The sequence below is a fragment of the Pristiophorus japonicus genome, chromosome 4 (genome assembly GCF_044704955.1).
Source record: "Pristiophorus japonicus isolate sPriJap1 chromosome 4, sPriJap1.hap1, whole genome shotgun sequence".
Classification (NCBI taxonomy): domain Eukaryota; kingdom Metazoa; phylum Chordata; class Chondrichthyes; family Pristiophoridae; genus Pristiophorus; species Pristiophorus japonicus.
In genome coordinates this window covers 8,320,040-8,338,297 of record NC_091980.1, presented here as the reverse complement: position 1 = coordinate 8,338,297, position 18,258 = coordinate 8,320,040, and the positions used below count along the sequence as shown (strand labels likewise).

At 48.4% G+C, this 18,258-nt stretch overlaps 1 protein-coding gene across 1 annotated transcript in view; it reads right to left on the bottom strand.

Annotated features, from left to right (window-relative positions):
• LOC139262825 (myozenin-2) overlaps positions 1–10,689 on the bottom strand; it is a 45,345-nt gene extending 34,656 nt beyond the window's left edge. The window contains exon 1 of the mRNA XM_070877993.1: positions 10,421–10,689. The gene's annotated coding sequence lies outside the window, so the exon portion shown is untranslated. The remainder of the gene's footprint in view (positions 1–10,420) is intronic.
• Between the last annotated feature and the right edge of the window lie 7,569 nt (positions 10,690–18,258).

Below are 18,258 nucleotides of genomic sequence, written 5' to 3'. Positions count from 1 at the left end.
TCCATACCCCTTGATCCCTTTAGCCGTAACATCTAACTCCCTTTTGAATATATCCAACGAACTGGCCTCAACAACTTTCTGTGGTAAAGAATTCCACAGGTTCCCAACTCTCTGAGTGAAGAAGCTTCTCCTCATCTTGGTCCTAAATGGCTTACCCCGTACCCTTAGACTGTGACCCTGGTTCTGGACTTCCCCAACATCGGGAACATTCTTCCTGCATCTAACCTGTCCAATCCCCTCAGAATTTTATGAGATCCCCTCTCATTCTTCTAAATTACATTGAATATAAGCCTAGTCGATCCAATCTTTCTTCATATGTCAGTCCTGTCATCTTGGGAATCAGTCTGGTGAACCTTCGCTGCACTCCCTCAATAGAAAGAATGTCCTTCCTCAGATTAGGAGACCAAAACTGAACACAATATTCCAGGTGAGGCCTCACCAAGACCCTGTACAACTGCAGGAAGACCTCCCTGCTCCTATACTCAAATCCTCTCGCTATGAAGGTCAACATGCCATTTGCCTTCTTCACTGCCTGCTGTACCTGCATGCCAACTTTCAATGACTGATGTACCATGACACCCAGGTCTCGTTGTACCTCCCCTTTTACTAATCTGCCACCATTCAGATAATAATCTGCCTTCCTGTTTTTACCACCAAAGTGGATAACCTCATATTTATCTACATTATACCGCATCTGCCATGTATTTGCCCACTCACCTAACCTGTCCAAGTCACCCTGCAACCTCTTCGCAGCCTCCTCACAGCTCACACTGCCTCCCAGCTTAGTGTCATCTGCAAACTTGGAGATATTACATTCAATTCCTTCATCTAAATCATTAATGTATATTGTAAGTAGCTGGGGTCCCAGCACTGAACCTTGCGGCACCCCACTAGTCACTGCCTGCCATTCTGAAAAGGACCCGTTTATTCCGACTCTCTGCTTCCTGTCTGCCAACCAGTTCTCTATCCACGTCAATACATTACCCCAATACCACGTGCTTTAATTTTGCATACTAATCTCTTGTTTGGGACCTTGTCAAATGCCTTTTGAAAGTCTAAATACACCACATCCACTGATTCGCCCTTGTCCACTCTACAAGTTACATCCTCAATACTCAGATTTCAATCTGATTCAGTGTAATCATGTAGGATCTTTTAGTTCCTGGCAGCCTCAGTGAACCATCGCTGGAATTCAATGGTATTCATGGCTACAGTTTATTGGTGGCTGGTGGTACGCCTCTGTTAACAGCCGATGGCACAGATGAACATGAAGGTTTGGACACCATTACTGTAGCTTGCAGGACGAAGACTACCGGAGGTAAAGTGGTTAACCGCTCTTTGAGGTAGATTAGGTGCAATGAGTCCTGATTTCAGCAGCAAGAATGCAGCGAAGAAGAAGAGAGCCGAGGCAGGGATATTTGGAGCTGAGGCAGAACTAGAAAGGAATATTCAGAGGAACATTAAGCAACATCAAGACAATAGAGAAGTAAAGAAAGCCTTACATTTACATAGCGCCTTTCACAACCTCAGGTCCACCCGAAGTGCTTTACAGCCAATGAAGTACTTTTGGAGTGTAGTCACTGCAGTATTGTGGGAAACGCAGCAGCCAATTTGCGCACAGCAAGTTCCCAGAAACAGCACCGTGATAAATGACCAGATAATCTGTTTTAACGATGTTGATTGAGGGATAAATGTTGACCCCAGGACACCGGGGAGAACTCTCCTGCTCTTCTTCGAAATAGTGGCCGTGGGATCTTTTACGTCCACCTGAGAGGGCAGACAGGGCCTCAGTTTAACGTCTCGTCCGATAGACGTCACCTCCGACAGTACAGCGCCCCCTCAGCACTGCACTGAAAGTGTCAGCCTAGACTTTGTGCTCAAGTTCCTGGAGTGGGACTTGAACCCACAATCTTCCGACTCAGGGGTGAGGGAGAGAGAGAGAGAGAGAGAGTGAGAAAGGTTGGAGGGGGAATTGCTTATCAGAGATCAATCCATCTACGCTACTAAATTGCCAGCTAACTTTTCGTGCCCTCAGCTTCATGGTGGGTGGGTGGGGAGTTAACCAGACTGAGCGGGTCCCTGAAGTGTAGACTCCATCATGTGAGACCTGAACACCATGTGTTCAGTGGCACAACAGGACTGGTCAGAAGTGGGTCAACCACTCTCAGACAGATTGCATCACCATCAGCGATATCTATATCCAAATTCAAGCCTCGACTAGCAATAGTGAGACAGCAGTTTGAGAAATGCTTCATTCATTCACAGCAGGGGTGATAGAAGGGTGATCCTACTAAATTGTGAATGCTCTGTGGGGCAGCTAACTAACGCATGTAGACTCTATCCCCCTTGACATCATGGACTCAGATCCGATTGTTTATTGTATCATGGAGAGAACGCTCGTCGTTCCATATGTTGTGTACTCAACATGTACCTTCTCAAAGGCATCTATTCTTTTCAGTTGGTGCATTGGAGGCAGTTTAGAGAAGGTTCACTCAGTTGATTCCTGAGATGAAAGGGTTGTCTTATGAAGAAAGGTTGAGCAGGTTGGGCCTGTACCCATTGGAGTTTAGAAGAATGAGAGGTGATCTTATTGAAACGTATAAGATACTGAGGGGACTTGACAAGGTGGATGCAGAGAGGATGTTTCCCCTCGTGGGGGAATCTAGAACTAGGGGGCGTAGTTTCAGAATAAGGGGTCGCCCATTTAAAAAGATGAGGAGGAATTTCTTCTCTCAGAGGGTCATGAATCTTTGGAATTCTCTGCCCCAGAGAGCTGTGGAGGCTGGGTCGTTGAATATATTTAAGGTGGAGATAGACAGATTTTTGAACGATAAGGGAGTCAAGGGTTATGGGGAGCGGGCAGGGAAGTGGAGCTGAGTCCATGGTCAGATCAGCCATGATCTTATTGAATGGCGGAGCAGGCTCGAGGGGCCAAATGGCCGACTCCTGCTCCTATTTCTTATGTTCTTATGTTACTAGATTGATCTCTGGGATGAGAGGGTTGTCCTATGATGAGAGATTGAGAAGATTGGGCCTATACTCTCTGGAGTTTAGAAGAATGAGAGGTGATCACATTGAAACATATAAGATTCTGAGGTGGATTGACAGGGTAGATGCAGAGAGGATGTTTCCCCCGGGCTGGGGAGTCTAGAACCAGGGGTCACAGTCTCAGGATAAGTGGTCGGCCATTTAGGACTGAGATGAGGAGGAATTTCTTCACTCAGAGGGTGGTGAATCTTTGGAATTCTCTGCCCCAGAGGGCTCTGGAGGCTCAGTCATTGAGTATATTCAAGGCTGAGATCGATAGATTTTTGGACTCTAGGAGAATCAAGGGATATGAAACTAAGAACATCTGAAATAGCAGGAATTGGCCATTCAGCCTCTCGAGCCTGCTCCGCCATTCAATATGATCATGGCTGATCTGATCTTGGCCATTTACAAATCAAGTTTAACCAGTTGTTTTCTGTTTCAAAGAGGATACTTTCGCAATCGAACAAAACCTTCCAAACATGGTGTCGAATTGAAACTCATTCGAGGCTGATCCTGAGGGAAGTTTTCCTCCAAGGGATGCCCTTGATTTCCATTTGAATTCTCTAACTTCGGACTGTTTGTTTTCCTGACTCGGACTCAGACCTAAATTCTGACTTTCTCTTGGATTTATTTCCAGTACATTGGATGTAGGATATGCTACTGGTGTATCAAAACTATCTGATGCGTCAGAAATAATTGAATCACTCTCACTCTCAACTACTTCCATGTCTGTAGGTAAAATATGATCAATGTGAACAAACCTAACCTGTCCATGATCAAATATCTTGACCAAATATGTGCAAGGACCACATATCTTCACCACTCTTCCTGGTAACCACTTTAACCATTTATGGTGATGGTTCTTCACTCTCACCTTCTGATTCAATTTCACACTTCTCTCTTTTACTTTACCTCTATCATGATTCTGTCCTAATTGTGTCTCTTCTACGGACTGTACCAAGTTTGGTTTTAACAACGAGAATCTGGTTCATGGCTGTCGCTTGAGAAACAACTCTGCTGGTGTTCTACCAGTAGTTGTGTGAGGAGTATTACAATACGTTATTAGAAAATTAGCCAATTTGTGGTCCAATGACAACTGTCGTTTCTTTGGATTTGGATCCAACATTTGTTTGATGAGGGCACGTTTTACAATTTGTACAGTGCGCTCTGCTGGTGGAACCTTGGTATGTTTCACAGCATTTTTGTCCGTGAAATGTGCAAATTCTTCTGAACGAAATTGTGGTCCATTATCCGAAACAATTTCTTCTGGGAGGCCAAATGAAGAAAATAATCTTCGCAAAATATCTAATGTTTTACTTGTTGTTATTTTCCACATTGGAAATAGCTCAACCCACCAAATGACTATCAATCACAATGAACAATTGTTGTCCTTCTAACTCAGCAAAATCAATGTGTAGCCTTTGCCATACCCTCAGAGGTCATTTCCATGGCTGTAATGGTACTGATAGTGGTTGCTTGCTTACCGATTGACATGTTGTACACTGACTTACGATGTACTCTATATCTTTATCAAGACCTGGCCACCATAAGTAACTGCATGCAAAACTCTTGGTCAAGCACATTCCCAGTTGCTAGTCATGGAGGTCTTCTAATAATTTGGACCTGAATTTATTTGGTATAACACTCTTGCACCCCACATGATACAATCTTTATCGACTGATAATTCATTCCTACGAATGAAGAATGGATGAATATCTTTACCTGATTTGGCCATCCGTTTGCAATATACTCATACACCTTTGACATAACTGGGTCACATTTGGTTGCTCTACCAATCTCTTCAGCAGTGACTGGCAGTTCATCAATGTATGAAAAATAGAACACCTCTTACCTATCGGGTGTAACTTGTGATGGGGAAGGCAATCTAGACATAGCATCAGCATTACTGTGATCAGCTGATCGTCTGTATTCTATATCATATATATATACGCTGACAAAGTCATAGCCCATCTCTGCATTCGGGCTGCAACTAATGTTGGAACTGGGGTCTTTGGATGAAGGATTGCTGTTAGGGGCTTATGGTCCATATCGAGAGTAAATTTATGACCATACAAGTATTTGTGGAACTTCTTGACCCCAAAAATTAATGCCAAAGCTTCCCTTTCGATTTGTGCATAATTATGCTCACTGGCACTGAGAGTGCATGAAGCAAAAGCAATTGGTCTCTCCTCCCCACTACGTAATACATGAGAGATTACTGCCCCAACTCCATACAGAGATGCATCACATGCTAGCTTGATCTCCTGAAATACGTCATAGTGAACTAACATGATGCTCTCTACCAAGTTGCTTTTACACTCCTTGAATGCTATATCGCATTCTTTGGACCACTTCCAATGAACCTGTTTTTTCAATAGGTCATTCAGTGGATGTAATACTGTAGCCAAACTTGGGAGGAACTTCCCAGAATGGTATGGTTCAAAAGACCCAAAAATGATCGAAGTTCAGTGATATTCTTGCGAGTGGGTGCATTTCTGATTGCATCCAGCTTTCCCATGGTTGGATGTAAACCATCTTTGTCTACTCTGTACCCTAAGTACTCCACTGAGTTTTGAAATAACTCACATTTGCGAGCAGTCACTCGTACTCTGTGCTTCTCTAGTCATTGAGCACTTCATTCAATATGTTATTATGAATTTGCCTGTAAGGTGCTGAAATTAGTATGTCATCTAAATAACCTACTACCTCTTCAAAATCTGGTTCATCACCCCTTGAAATATGGCAGGGGCGGAAGACACTCCAAATGGTACCCTATTAAATTGATATAAGCCTAGATGAGTATTTATAATCAAGCATGACTTGGACTCCTCATCTAGTTCAAGCTGTAAGTAGACATTCGTAGTAGGCAACTTTGAGATAATCTGACCACCTGTCAACATTGTGAACAAATCTTCTATATTTGGCAATGTATTGGGGACATTACCCTCTAGAACTTGGTTTACGGTTACTTTATAATCACCACACAATCTTACCTTACCATCGGACTTAGGTACAACAACAATGGGTGTAGCCCAATTACATCGATCTAACTTACAAATAATGTTCTCAGTCTCTAGTCTTTTGAGTTCTTGCTCAACTTTCTCCTTGAGTGCATATGGTACGGAACGTGGCTTGTAGTAAACTGGTCTAGCGTCCTTCTGTACCCTGACACTCACCTTGAAGCCTTTGATCGGACTGCCCGTTTTGCAGAACACCTTCGGATACTTCTTGATGACATCAATGTTGGATGCAAATCTCGTTTTAACAGGAAAAACCTCACTCCAATCCAGCTTCAGTGATCCCAACCAATTTCTTCCTAGTAAGGCAGACTTACGAGTTCAGAACTCAAGTTCAGAGCTTGTCTCCTGCCACTACTATTAGAGGCAAGCTCTAAACTTGATCCGTGTATTTCACCGGTACGGTGATACAACCTACCACCGGAATGTTCTTTCCCGAGTAGCCCAGCAGCTCTATCTTGGCTTTCTCCAATGGGAAATCCCACAATTTGTCGAGGTATAGCGACTCCGGTACTACACTCACGGATGCACCAGTGTCGATTTCCGTGGGTATCTTGAATCCTGCAGCATCGATGTGGATTATGATACTTTTTGAATTGCCGTCTGTTAACCTCGTGCTCCTGATGATGTTTAACTCTAACATCTCCTCGTCCTGTTGTTGTTCTTCCATGCTATGTAGTCTCTGGGAATTTCTACTCATAGCTTTGAAAGCTGGTTTACCCTTCAGTCGGCATGCCTTCGCAAGATGCCCAGTTTTCCTGCAGACAAAACACTCTGCCTTCACATATGGACAACTTTGAGCAATGTGTTGTCCCAGGCACCGAAACCAGGACGTCCATGCTCTGTTCCCATTTCCAGTTTCTGAGACTTTGGGGCCCCACCTTTTACTCTGAACCTGCAGGCGATTCACCTCGGTTGTCTGATGACTGAAATTAGTATGAAATTCTTGGGAATATTGGTCAGCCATTCTCATCGACCTAGCTGTCTGACAAGCTAAATTAAAAGTCAAATTAGGCGTCATTAACAAATTTCTTCTGATTGCATCATTTTTCATCCCACAAACAAAGTGGTCTCGCAATGCTTGGTTCTGAAAGTCTCCAAAATTACAGTGAATAGAAAGCTTTTTTAATGCTACAATGTACTCACTGATATTTTCTTCGGCATTCTGATTTCGTATTCCGAAATGATAACTTTCAGCAATTTCTAACAGAATGGGGCTGTTACGTTATTCTAGCTTAGTTAGAATCTGTTTCAGTGTTGTATCCTTTGGCTTGTCAGGCACAAGCAAATTTATCAGCGTTTCATACAACTCGGGCCCGGCCTCAGTAAAGAATATAGCTCTTTTTCATTCCAACACCGCCCGGTTATTGTCTTCATTACCGATGGTTTCGATGATGTTATTTGCAATGAAAAACATTTATAGCCGATCCACATACGCTCTGAAACTTTCACGGTCATGTTCAAATGCCCCCAGATGCCCTATAACTCCCATTGGGCAGCCATTTTGCCTCTGCCAGTTTAACCAAGTGTGCTCGTAATTTACCTCGGATTTGTAGCTGTTTCCAAAAACAGAGAAGCTCTCAAAGTCTCTCTGTCGGCTGGCTGAATCCTTCACCAACAAATATCTCAGCTTTGTATTATCCGATTACATCCCATTCTCGTCGCCAAGTGTCATATCTTCTGAGATCACACAACACACAACCTGTAAGATGGTTGCAGATTCCGGAATCTGCCGACCTGTTGGTCAGGTGACCTGCTCTTTATTAAACAGCACTAGCTGCAGTAACACAGGTGGCCAGAGTGTGGAGCTACAGACATTCCAGGCCACGACTTCAATTTTCTGCCTATTCCCCATAACCCTTGACTCCCCATTAGTTCAAGGATCTATCTATCTCAGCCTTGAATATACTCAATGATGTTATGGGGTATCGGGCAAGAAGGTGGAGTTGAGGTGGAAGATCAGCCATGATCCTATTGAATGTCAGAGCAGGCTTGAGGAGCTGTCTGACGGATCCTGCTCCTAATTCTTATGTTCTTTGAAGCATTGGCATTCTGCAGACAGACGCATTGGGGCAAATGATAGGCTGTGAATTGCAAACTAAAACCTCAGTGACGAGGACGCAGGAATACCATGCTTTGGCCAACGCAATAGTTGGTGGAAAGGTTGAAGTTAGCCGGTCCGATGACCCCCCATGTCTGTGTTCCAATGCAATGGGAGCTTTACTCTGCATCGAACTCCCCCACTGCAGCTGGTAGCTGAGGTGGAAATTACCCCAGCAATGGGCGTAGCTCGCTTTGTGTCAGCCGTGGCCCGGTGGGTAGCTTTCCCCCTCTCGCTTCGGAGTCAGGAGGTCGAGGGTTCGAGACCCGCACTCCAGGGACTTGAGCAGGTAATCCAGCCTGACACTCCCAATGTGAACAAGGCAATAATCAGCGTAGACCCGAGAAGATCCCAGATTAAGGACCGCTGAGTTATCTCGACTCAGCTCGGGCCCTGCAATTAACTTCAATCTCCCAGGGTTCCATAGAAATTTACAGCACGGAAGGAGGCCATTCGGCCCATCGTGTCTGCGCCAGCTGACCAAGAGCTACCCAGCCTAATCCTACTTTCCAGCTCTGGGTCCGTAGCCCTGTGGGTTACGGCACTTCAAGTGCACATCCAGGTACTTTTTAAATGTGGTGAGGGTTTCTGCCTCTACCACCCTTTCAGGCCGTGAGTTCCACCCCAGACCCCCACCACCCTCTGGGTGAAAACATTTCTCCTCAACTCACCTCTAAACCTCCCCCCAATTACTTTAAATCTATGCCCCTTGGTTGTTGACCTCTCTGCTGAGGGAAATAGGTCCTCCCTATCCACTCTATCCAGGCCCCTCATAGTTTTAAACACTTCAATTATCCATCTTTCGGATGAGGCGTTAAACCGAGGCCCCGTTTGCCCTCTCAGGTGAACGTAAAAGATCCCATGGTCCATAGTTTGAGAAAGAGCAGGGGACCCCGGTGTCCTGGCCAATATTTACCCCCGGTGTCCTGGGGCCAATATTTATCCCTCAATCAACATCACTAAAACAAATTATCAGGTCATTATCACATTGCTGTGTGTGGGAGCTTGCTGTGCGCAAATTAGTTGCCGCGTTTCCCACATTACAACAGTGACTACACTCCAAAAAGGTACCTCATTGGCTGCAAAGCGCTTTGAGACGTCCGGTGGTCATGAAAGGCGCTATATAAATGCAAATCTTTCTTTATTTCAATTAAATCTCTCCTCAGCCTCCTGTGTTGCTAACCCTAACCCCAGCTGATCCAAATCTAGGAACGTGAAAGAGAAAAATCAGCTGAGATTTCCATTTCCCGAGTGTAACAGATTGAGCCTGTGTGTATGTGAATTCCATAGAATGTACAGCCCATTCGGCCCAGCCAGTCTGTGCCGGTGTTTATGCTCCACACCAGCCTTCTCCCTGTCCATCCGCCTCACCTCAGCCTTTCAGCCTATCTTTCTATCCCCTTTTCTCCCATGTTCTCATCTAGTTCCCATTTGAAAGCCTCTAAGCTATTGGCTCAACCACTCCCTGTGACAGTAAGTTCCACAATCTCACCACTCTCTGGGGAAAGAAGTTTCTCCTGAATTCCCCATTGGGTTAATTAGTGACTATCTTGCATTGATGGGTCTCTAGTTTTTGCTGTGCGCAAATTGGCTGAGGCATTTCCCACATTGCGTCAGCGACTACACGCCAAAAAGTACTTCATTGGCTGAAAAGCGACGTCCAGTGGTTGTGAAAGGCGCTATATGAACGCAAGTCTTTCCTTGTGTCTCTATTTTACACTCGACCAGCTCCGCTGGGCGGGCCACAGTGTCCGCATGCCAGATATGAGACTCCCAAAGCCAGCGCTCTACTCGGAACTCCTACACGGCAAGTGAGCCCAAGGTGGGCAGAGGAAACGTCACAAGGACACCCTCAAAGCCTCCCTGATAAAGTGCAACATCCCCACCCCGACACCCGGGAGTCCCCGGCCAAAGACCAGTCCGCCCTAAGTGGAGGAAGAGCATCCGGGAGGGCGCTGAGCACCTCGAGTCTCGTCGCCGAGAGCGTGCAGAAACCAAGCGCAGGCAGCGGAAGGAGTGTGCGGCAAACCAGACTCCCCACCCACCCTTTCCTTCAACCACTGTCTGTCCCACCTGTGACAGGGACTGTAATTCCCGTATTGGACTATTCGGCCACCTAAGGACTCACTTCAGGAATGGAAGCAAGTCTTCCTCGATTCCGAGGGACTGCCTATGATGATGATTTTAGATTATGCCAACATTACTCCGGTTAAAGTGTTAATAACGCAACACGGAAACATCTTGCAATCGGAAGGTTTCCCGATTCTCCTACCTGGGTCGGTTGCCTTTGCAGCTCCCCTTTGTCTCGTCTTCTAACACTGCTGAAAAGTCAGTGCCGATCGCTCCCCGTGAAGTGTGTATGTGTGTGTGTGTGTGTGTGTGTGTGTGTGTGGAGTGTGCCCTGATACCTTCTCTCTCCCACTTCTCCCTCCCCGCCCAGAGCGGGGGAACCAAGCAGATTCCAAGTGCTTCTCCAGCCTACATCATTGACTTATATTTAGTTGAAGGCGTCTCTTCCATCCCTGGCCTGCGACATGTTCCAGCAGCTGGTCTCCGACTGCGAGTGAAAACTGCAGCTGGCTGTTTAGAGAAAGCGAGTGTTGGCATGTGGGAGTGGTGCCGGGGTGGAGTGGGGGGGCGGTGGGGGAATCGAGGGCCTAAAAAGCAGGACGATGGCGGGGGTGGGGTGGGGGATATTCAGCAATGGCAGACTCCAGCCCATCGCTCCTGTTCCCTTCCGTCAACCACCTCCGGTTTACGCTGGGAGGCCTTAGCTTCACTCATATTTCCCGAGAGAGGCCAAGTCACTGAATATATTTAAGAGGGAGACAGATAGACTTCTCGGCACAAAAGGCAGCAAGAGGAATGGGGAAAAAGCGGGAATATGGTGTTGAGATGGAGGATCAGCCATGATCACATTGAACGGCGGTGCAGACTAGAGGGGCCGAATGGTCTCCTACTGCTCCTATTTTCTATGTTTCAATGTTAAAGACGATGGACTAAAACTCACACTCAAGCTAAACCGAAACGCAGCTAAAGATTGGATAGGCTTGGCTTTGTTTTATTTGAAATAGAGGAGGCGGAGAAAGCAAAAGAAAGACTTGCATTTATATAGCGCCTTTCACGACCACCGGACGTCTCAAAGCGCTTTACAGCTAATGAAGTACTTTTGGAGTGTAGTCACTGTTGTAATGTGGGAAACAGGGCAGCCAATTTGCGCACAGCAAGCTCCCACACACAGCAATGTGACAATGACCCAGATAATCTGTTGTTTGTGAGATAAATATTGACCCCAGGACACCGGGGATAACGCCTCTGCTCTTCTTCGAAATAGTGGCCATGGGATCTGAGGGGAGACCTTATTGAGGTGTATAAAATTCTGAGGGGTCTGGATAGAGTAGATAGGAAGGATCTATTTCACTTGGCAGAGAGGTCAATAACAAAGGGGTATAGATTTAAAGTAATTGGTGGGAGGTTTAGAGGGGATTTGAGGGGAAATGTCTTCACCCAGAGGGTGGTGGGGGTCTGGAACTCACTGCCTGAAAGGGTGGTAGAGGCAGAAACCCTCACCACATTTAAAAAGTACTTGGATGTGCACCTGAAGTGCTGTAACCGACAGGGCTATGGACCAGGAGCTGGAAAGTGGGATTAGGCTGGGTAGCTCTTGGTTGGCCGGTACGGACATGATGGGCCGAATAGCCTCCTTCCCTGCTGTAAATTTCCATGATTCAATGATTCTATTGACAATTTCCTCCAGAAATATCACCGTACATGTCGAACTGCTTGGGTTATTAATATCCTTACGACCCCCTCAATTGCCACTTCTAATCATTCAGCTCGTTATTCAAGGAGTTCACTACATATAGAATTACATACACAGAGTGCACGGCACAGACACAGGACATTCAGCCCAACAGATCCGTGCCGGTGTTGATACCTACCTCTCCGAGAGGCCCGAGTCTATCTCTCAGCCCTTAGTTTTATCACGCTGCTGTCATTCGAGAAGAAGGCCTACATTCTCAGGGCAACTAGGGACAGGCAATAAATGCCAGCCTTGCTAGCGATGCACATAATAAAATGAATGTGTGACGATGACTGAGGGATGTATGTTGTCCGGGACACCATTGAATAGTGCCTCAGTCCCCACACCAACGTGGTGTGTTCTTAACTTCCCTCTCATAAAAATCCGTGCCTCTGAGTCAGAAGGTTGTGGGTTCAAGTCTTCCTCCAGGGGCTTGAGCACATAAATCCAGGCTGACACTCCCAGTGCAGTGCTGAAGGAGCGCCGCACTGTCGGAGGGGCAACGCTGAGGGAGCTCCGCACTGTCGGAGGGGCAACGCTGAGGGAGCTCCGCACTGTCGGAGGGGCAGCGCTGAGAGAGCGCCGCACTGTCGGAGGGGCAGCGCTGAGGGAGCGCCGCACTGTCGGAGGGGCAGCGCTGAGTGAGCGCCGCACTGTCGGAGGGGCAGCGCTGAGGGAGCGCCGCACTGTCGGAGGGGCAGCGCTGAGGGAGCGCCGCACTGTCGGAGGGGCAGCGCTGAGGGAGCGCCGCACTGTCGGAGGGGCAGCGCTGAGGGAGCGCATCACTGTCGGAGGGGCAGCGCTGAGGGAGCTCCGCACTGTCGGAGGGGCAGTACTGAGGGAGTGCCGCACTGTCGGAGGGGCAGTGCTGAGGGAGCGCCGCACTGTCGGAGGGGCAGTGCTGAGGGAGCGCTGCATTGTCGGAGGGGCAGTGCTGAGGGAGCGCCGCACTGTCGGAGGGGCAGTACTGAGGGAGTGTTGCACTGTCGGAGGGACAGTACTGAGAGAGTGCTGCACTGTCGGAGGGACAGTACTGAGGGAGCGCCGCACTGTTGGCGGGTCAGTACTGAGGGAATGCTGCACTATCGGAGGTGCCGTCTTTCAGATGAGACATTAAACCGAGGCCCCGTCTGCTCTCTCAGGTGGATGTAAAAGATTCCATGGCCACTATTTCATAGAAGAGCAGGGAAGTTCTGCCCGGTGTCCTGGGGCCAATATTTATCCTCAATCAACATCACTAAAAACAGATTATCTGGGTCATTATCACATTGCTGTGTGTGGGAGCTTGCTGTGCGCAAATTGGCTGCCGCGTTTCCCACATTACAACAGTGACGACACTTCAAAAAGTACTTCATTGGCTGCAAAGTACTTTGGGACGTCCAGTGGTCGTGAAAGGCGCTATAGAAATGCAAGTCTTGCTTTTCACTCAATCCTGGGCCACTCGGGATTGGGCAATAAATGCCGGCCTTGCTCACGATGCCCACATCTCAAGAATCAACATTACTTTTCCGCTTTAGGTATAGAGGTTGCCAACTCCAGTTGGGCCTATTCCTGGCAGTTTCATCACATGACTTCCCGCCTCCGACTTGCCATTGGTCTGTCGACACGTCCATCCTTGTGGAGCCCCGCCTTCTCACGCGGCCAATCGTGAAGCGAACAAGGCTCTTGGTTACCCGATTGGATGATTCTTGGACTGGCAACAACAACAACAACTTGTATACATATAGCGCCTTTAACATAGTAAAACGTTCCAAGGCACTTCACAGCAGTGTTTTAAGACAAAATAAAATACATATATTTGACACCGAGTCACATAAGAAGAAATTAAGGCAGATGACCAAATGCATAGCCAAAGAGGTAGGTTTTAAGGAGCGTCTTGAAGGAGGAAAGAGAGGTAGAGAGGCGGGGAGGTTTAGGCAGGGAGTTCCAGAGCTTGGGGCCCAGGCAACAGAAGGCATGGCCACCGATGGTGGAGCGATTATAATCAGGGATGCTCAGGAGGGCAGAATTAGAGGAGTGCAGATATCTCGGGGGGTTGTGGGGCTGGAGGAGATTACAGAGATAGGGAGGGGCGAGGGCCATGGAGGGATTTGTAAACAAGGATGAGAATTTTGAAATCGAGGCATTGCTTAACTGGGAGCCAATGTAGGTCAGCGAGCACAGGGGGTGATGGGTGAGCGGGAGTTGGTGCGAGTTAGGACACGGGGTAGCGAGCACAGGGGGTGATGGGTGAGCGGGAGTTGGTGCGAGTTAGGACACGGGGCATCGAGCACAGGGGGTGATGGGTGAGCGGGACTTGCTGCAAGTTAGGACACGGGGCAGCGAGTACAGGGGGTGATGGGTGAGCGGGACTTGCTGCAAGTTAGGACATGGGGCAGCCGAGTTTAGAATCACCTCTAGTTTATGTAGGGTAGAATGTGGGAGGCCAGCCAGGAGTGCATTGGAATAGTCAAGTCTAGAGGTAACAACGGCATGGATGAGGGCTTCAGCAGCGGATGAGCTGAGGTGAGGGTGGAGTGGTGCGATGTTTCGGAGATCTTAGTTATGTGGTGGATAGGTGGTCGAGAGCTCATTTCAGAGTCAAATACAGCCAATGAAGTACATTTTGGAGTGTAGTCACTGTTGTAATGTGGGAAACGCAGCAGCCAATTTGCGCACAGCAAGCTCCCACACACAGCAATGTGATAATGACCAGATAATCTGTTTTTAGTGATTTTGATTGAGGGATAAATAATGAACCGGACACCGGGGAGAACTCCCTGCTCATATTCTAAATAGTGTCATGGGATCTTTTACGCCCACCCGACAGTGCGGCGCTCCCTCAGTACTGCCCCTCCGACAGTGCGGCACTTCCTCAGTACTGCCCCTCCGACAGTGCGGCGCTCCCTCAGTACTGCCCCTCCGACAGTGCGGCACTCCCTCAGTACTGCCCCTCCGACAGTGCGGCACTTCCTCAGTACTGCCCCTCCGACAGTGCGGCGCTCCCTCAGTACTGCCCCTCCGACAGTGCGGCACTTCCTCAGTACTGCCCCTCCGACAGTGCGGCGCTCCCTCAGTACTGCCCCTCCGACAGTGCGGCACTCCCTCAGTACTGCCCCTCCGACAGTGCGGCACTTCCTCAGTACTGCCCCTCCGACAGTGCGGCGCTCCCTCAGTACTGCCCCTCCGACAGTGCGGCACTCCCTCAGTACTGCCCCTCCGACAGTGCGGCGCTCCCTCAGTACTGCCCCTCCGACAGTGCGGCACTCCCTCAGTACTGCCCTTACGACAGTGCGGTGCTCCCTCAGCGCTGCCCCTCCGACAGTGCGACGATCCATCAGTACTGCCCCTCCGACAGTGCGGCACTCCCTCAGTACTGCCCTTACGACAGTGCGGTGCTCCCTCAGCGCTGCCCCTCCGACAGTGCGACGATCCATCAGTACTGCCCCTCCGACAGTGCGGCACTCCCTCAGTACTGCCCTTACGACAGTGCGGTGCTCCCTCAGTACTGCCCCTCCGACAGTGCGGCGCTCCCTCAGCGCTGCCCCTCCGACAGTGCGGCGCTCCCTCAGCACTGCCCCTCCGACAGTGCAGCACTCCCTCAGTACTGCCCCTCCAACAGTGCAGCACTCCCTCAGTACTGCCCCTCCGACAGTGCAGCGCTCCCTCAGTACTGCACTGGGAGTGTCAGCCTGGGTTTATGTGCTCAAGTCCCTGGAGTGGAACTTGAACCCACAACCTTCTGACCGATAGGCGAGGTTGCTACCCACTGAGCCACGGCTGACTCTGTGAAAGCCCCAACTCTACTGGCTGCCCGTGTTTTCGGAAGGGACCCCGGACGACGCTTCGAAAACATCCACGAATCGCAATAGACGGCCCAACTGGTGAAGCAATCATGGCACGATACAGCATGGGAGTAGACCATTCGGCCAATCGTTCCTGTGCCGGCTCTTTGAAAGAAAGAAAGATCACATCGAAGCATTTCACATCCGCACGAGTTTTTATACATATACCAATAGCAATTGCATTTCATTTACATTATTATTATATATATATATAAAAAAAATGGATTGCAATCTATTATAATTCAAAAATTGCTAGAGAGCCAGGTGTGTATAAAGGAACGCTTTTCATACAGACTCTTTCTTGCTGATTAACTGATGAAAGCAGAATTAAGTGTATAAGATGTGTTGCCGTGATTTAAAGCAGCCCCATTTCAGAGCTGCTAAGATTAGAGTTTGGGTTTAGCTGCGGGCGTGTATAGGGAGAAACAATTTTTTTTGGCTTAATTCCCCCCCCACCCCCCGCCCCACCCCCACTCTGGAATTTTTTACATAACCGCCGGCTGACTGTTCAACTGTAGAGGCATCGCACCCAAGCCCGATCTTTGTCCTCCACCTGGCATTTGCATGCCTGCGCACACCAATCAAGAGGTTTCACCAATCAGGGACAGGAACCCCACTGATTCTCTCCCCTTCCCTCCCCTCCCCGTCTCATCTCTAGATGGTGGGGGGGGGGGGGCGGTTGGGGAAGGGCCGGGCACTGAGGCCAACAGTAGGTCACCAACCAACTGCTGCCCTAGCTGAGATCAGCTCAGTCCCCACAGACGGGGCTGGACCGAGGGACCCGCGCCCATCGAGCAACTCACTTCCACGTAAGAAATAGGAGCAGGAGTCGGCCATTCGGCCCCTCGAGTCTGCTCCGCTATTTAATAAGATCATGGCTGATCTGATCATGGACTCAGCTCCACTTCCCTGCCCGCTCCCCATAACCCTTTACTCCCTTATCGCTCAAAAATCTGTCTATCTCCCCCTTAAATATATTCAATGACCCAGCCTCCACAGCTCTCTGGGCCAGAGAATTCCAAAGATTCACGACCCTCTGAGAGAAGAAATTCCTCCTCATCTCCGTCTTAAATGGGTGACCCCTTATGCTGAAACTATGCCCCCTAGTTCTAGATTCCCCCATGAGGGGAAACATCCTCTCTGCATCTACCCTGTCCAGCCCCCTCAGAATCTTATACAGTTCAATAAGATCACCTCTCATTCTTCTAAACTCCAATGAGTACAGGCCCAACCTGCTCAGGCTTTCTTCATAAAACAACCCCCTCATTTCCGGAATCAACCGGGTGAACCTTCTCTGAACAGCCTCCAATGCAAGTATATCCCTCCTTAAATACGGAGACCAAAACTGTACGCAGTACTCCAGGTGTGGTCTCACCAACAGTTGTAGCTACACTAAACCGTGCTACAGTTCAGAGTGTATTGACAGGACACACGGTCTAGAACAGGGAGTGTGTTTAGTAATACGCCCACATATCCTCGTGGTTGTTCCATCCTCTTTTTATATTAAAAAAGAATGAACGACTCTTTTCATAATGTCCCATCATCAGTCGCCCATCGTACACCGAGGGTAATACATTGTGGGCACTGGGGGGGATCCGGGAGATGGAGTTAGCTCGTTATCGTTGTTAGGTGCTGCATTCTCTGTAACCATGGTTTCCTGGAGATTGTCTGACTGTCTGATGGACTCAAGAGGAACCTCTTCCGAAACTGGTCAAAGGCCTCACGGGCCTCACCCCATAAGTGACAGGTCACAGAGGCAGCTGTGTAACCTCGTACCGTCTGACGTGACAGGGCGAGTACTGTTCGGCCTGACTGTCCTCTCCTGCTACTCTTAGATAGGGAGACAGAGAGAGAGAGAGAGAGAGAGAGAGAGACAGAGAGAGAGAGAGAGACAGAGACAGAGAGAGGCAGAGAGAGAGAGAGAGTGAGAGACAGAGAGAGAGGCAGAGAGAGAGAGACAGAGAGAGAGAGAGAGACACACAGAGACAGAGAGAGAGACAGAGAGAGAGATAGACAGAGAGAGAGAGACAGAGAGACACAGAGAGAGAGAGAGAGGAAAAGGGACAGTGAGAAAGAAAGGGAAGGATGGAAGGACAAAAAGAAAGAAAGTGAGCAAGAGAGAAAAAGGGAGAGAGAGAGAAAGTGAGAAAGAAAGAGACAATGAAAAAGGGAAGGAAAGAAGGAAAGAGAGAAAGGGAAAAGGAGAAAGAGAGAAAGGAAGAGAAAACGAGAGAAAGAAAGGGAGAAAGTGAGAAAGATAGAAAGGGAGAGAAAAAGGAAAAAAGAGAAAGGGAGAGAAAGAAGTGCATAAAGAGAAAGGAAGAGAAGAGAACGAGATAAAGATGGGGATAAAGAAATACAGTAAGAAAGACAGACAGACAAAAAACTTGCATTTCTATAGCACCTCTCACGATCCGACAGCGCTTTACAGGCAATGTTTGTAGGTCAGAGGCGAGTGTACCCAGTGGCCAGGGCTAACTCACT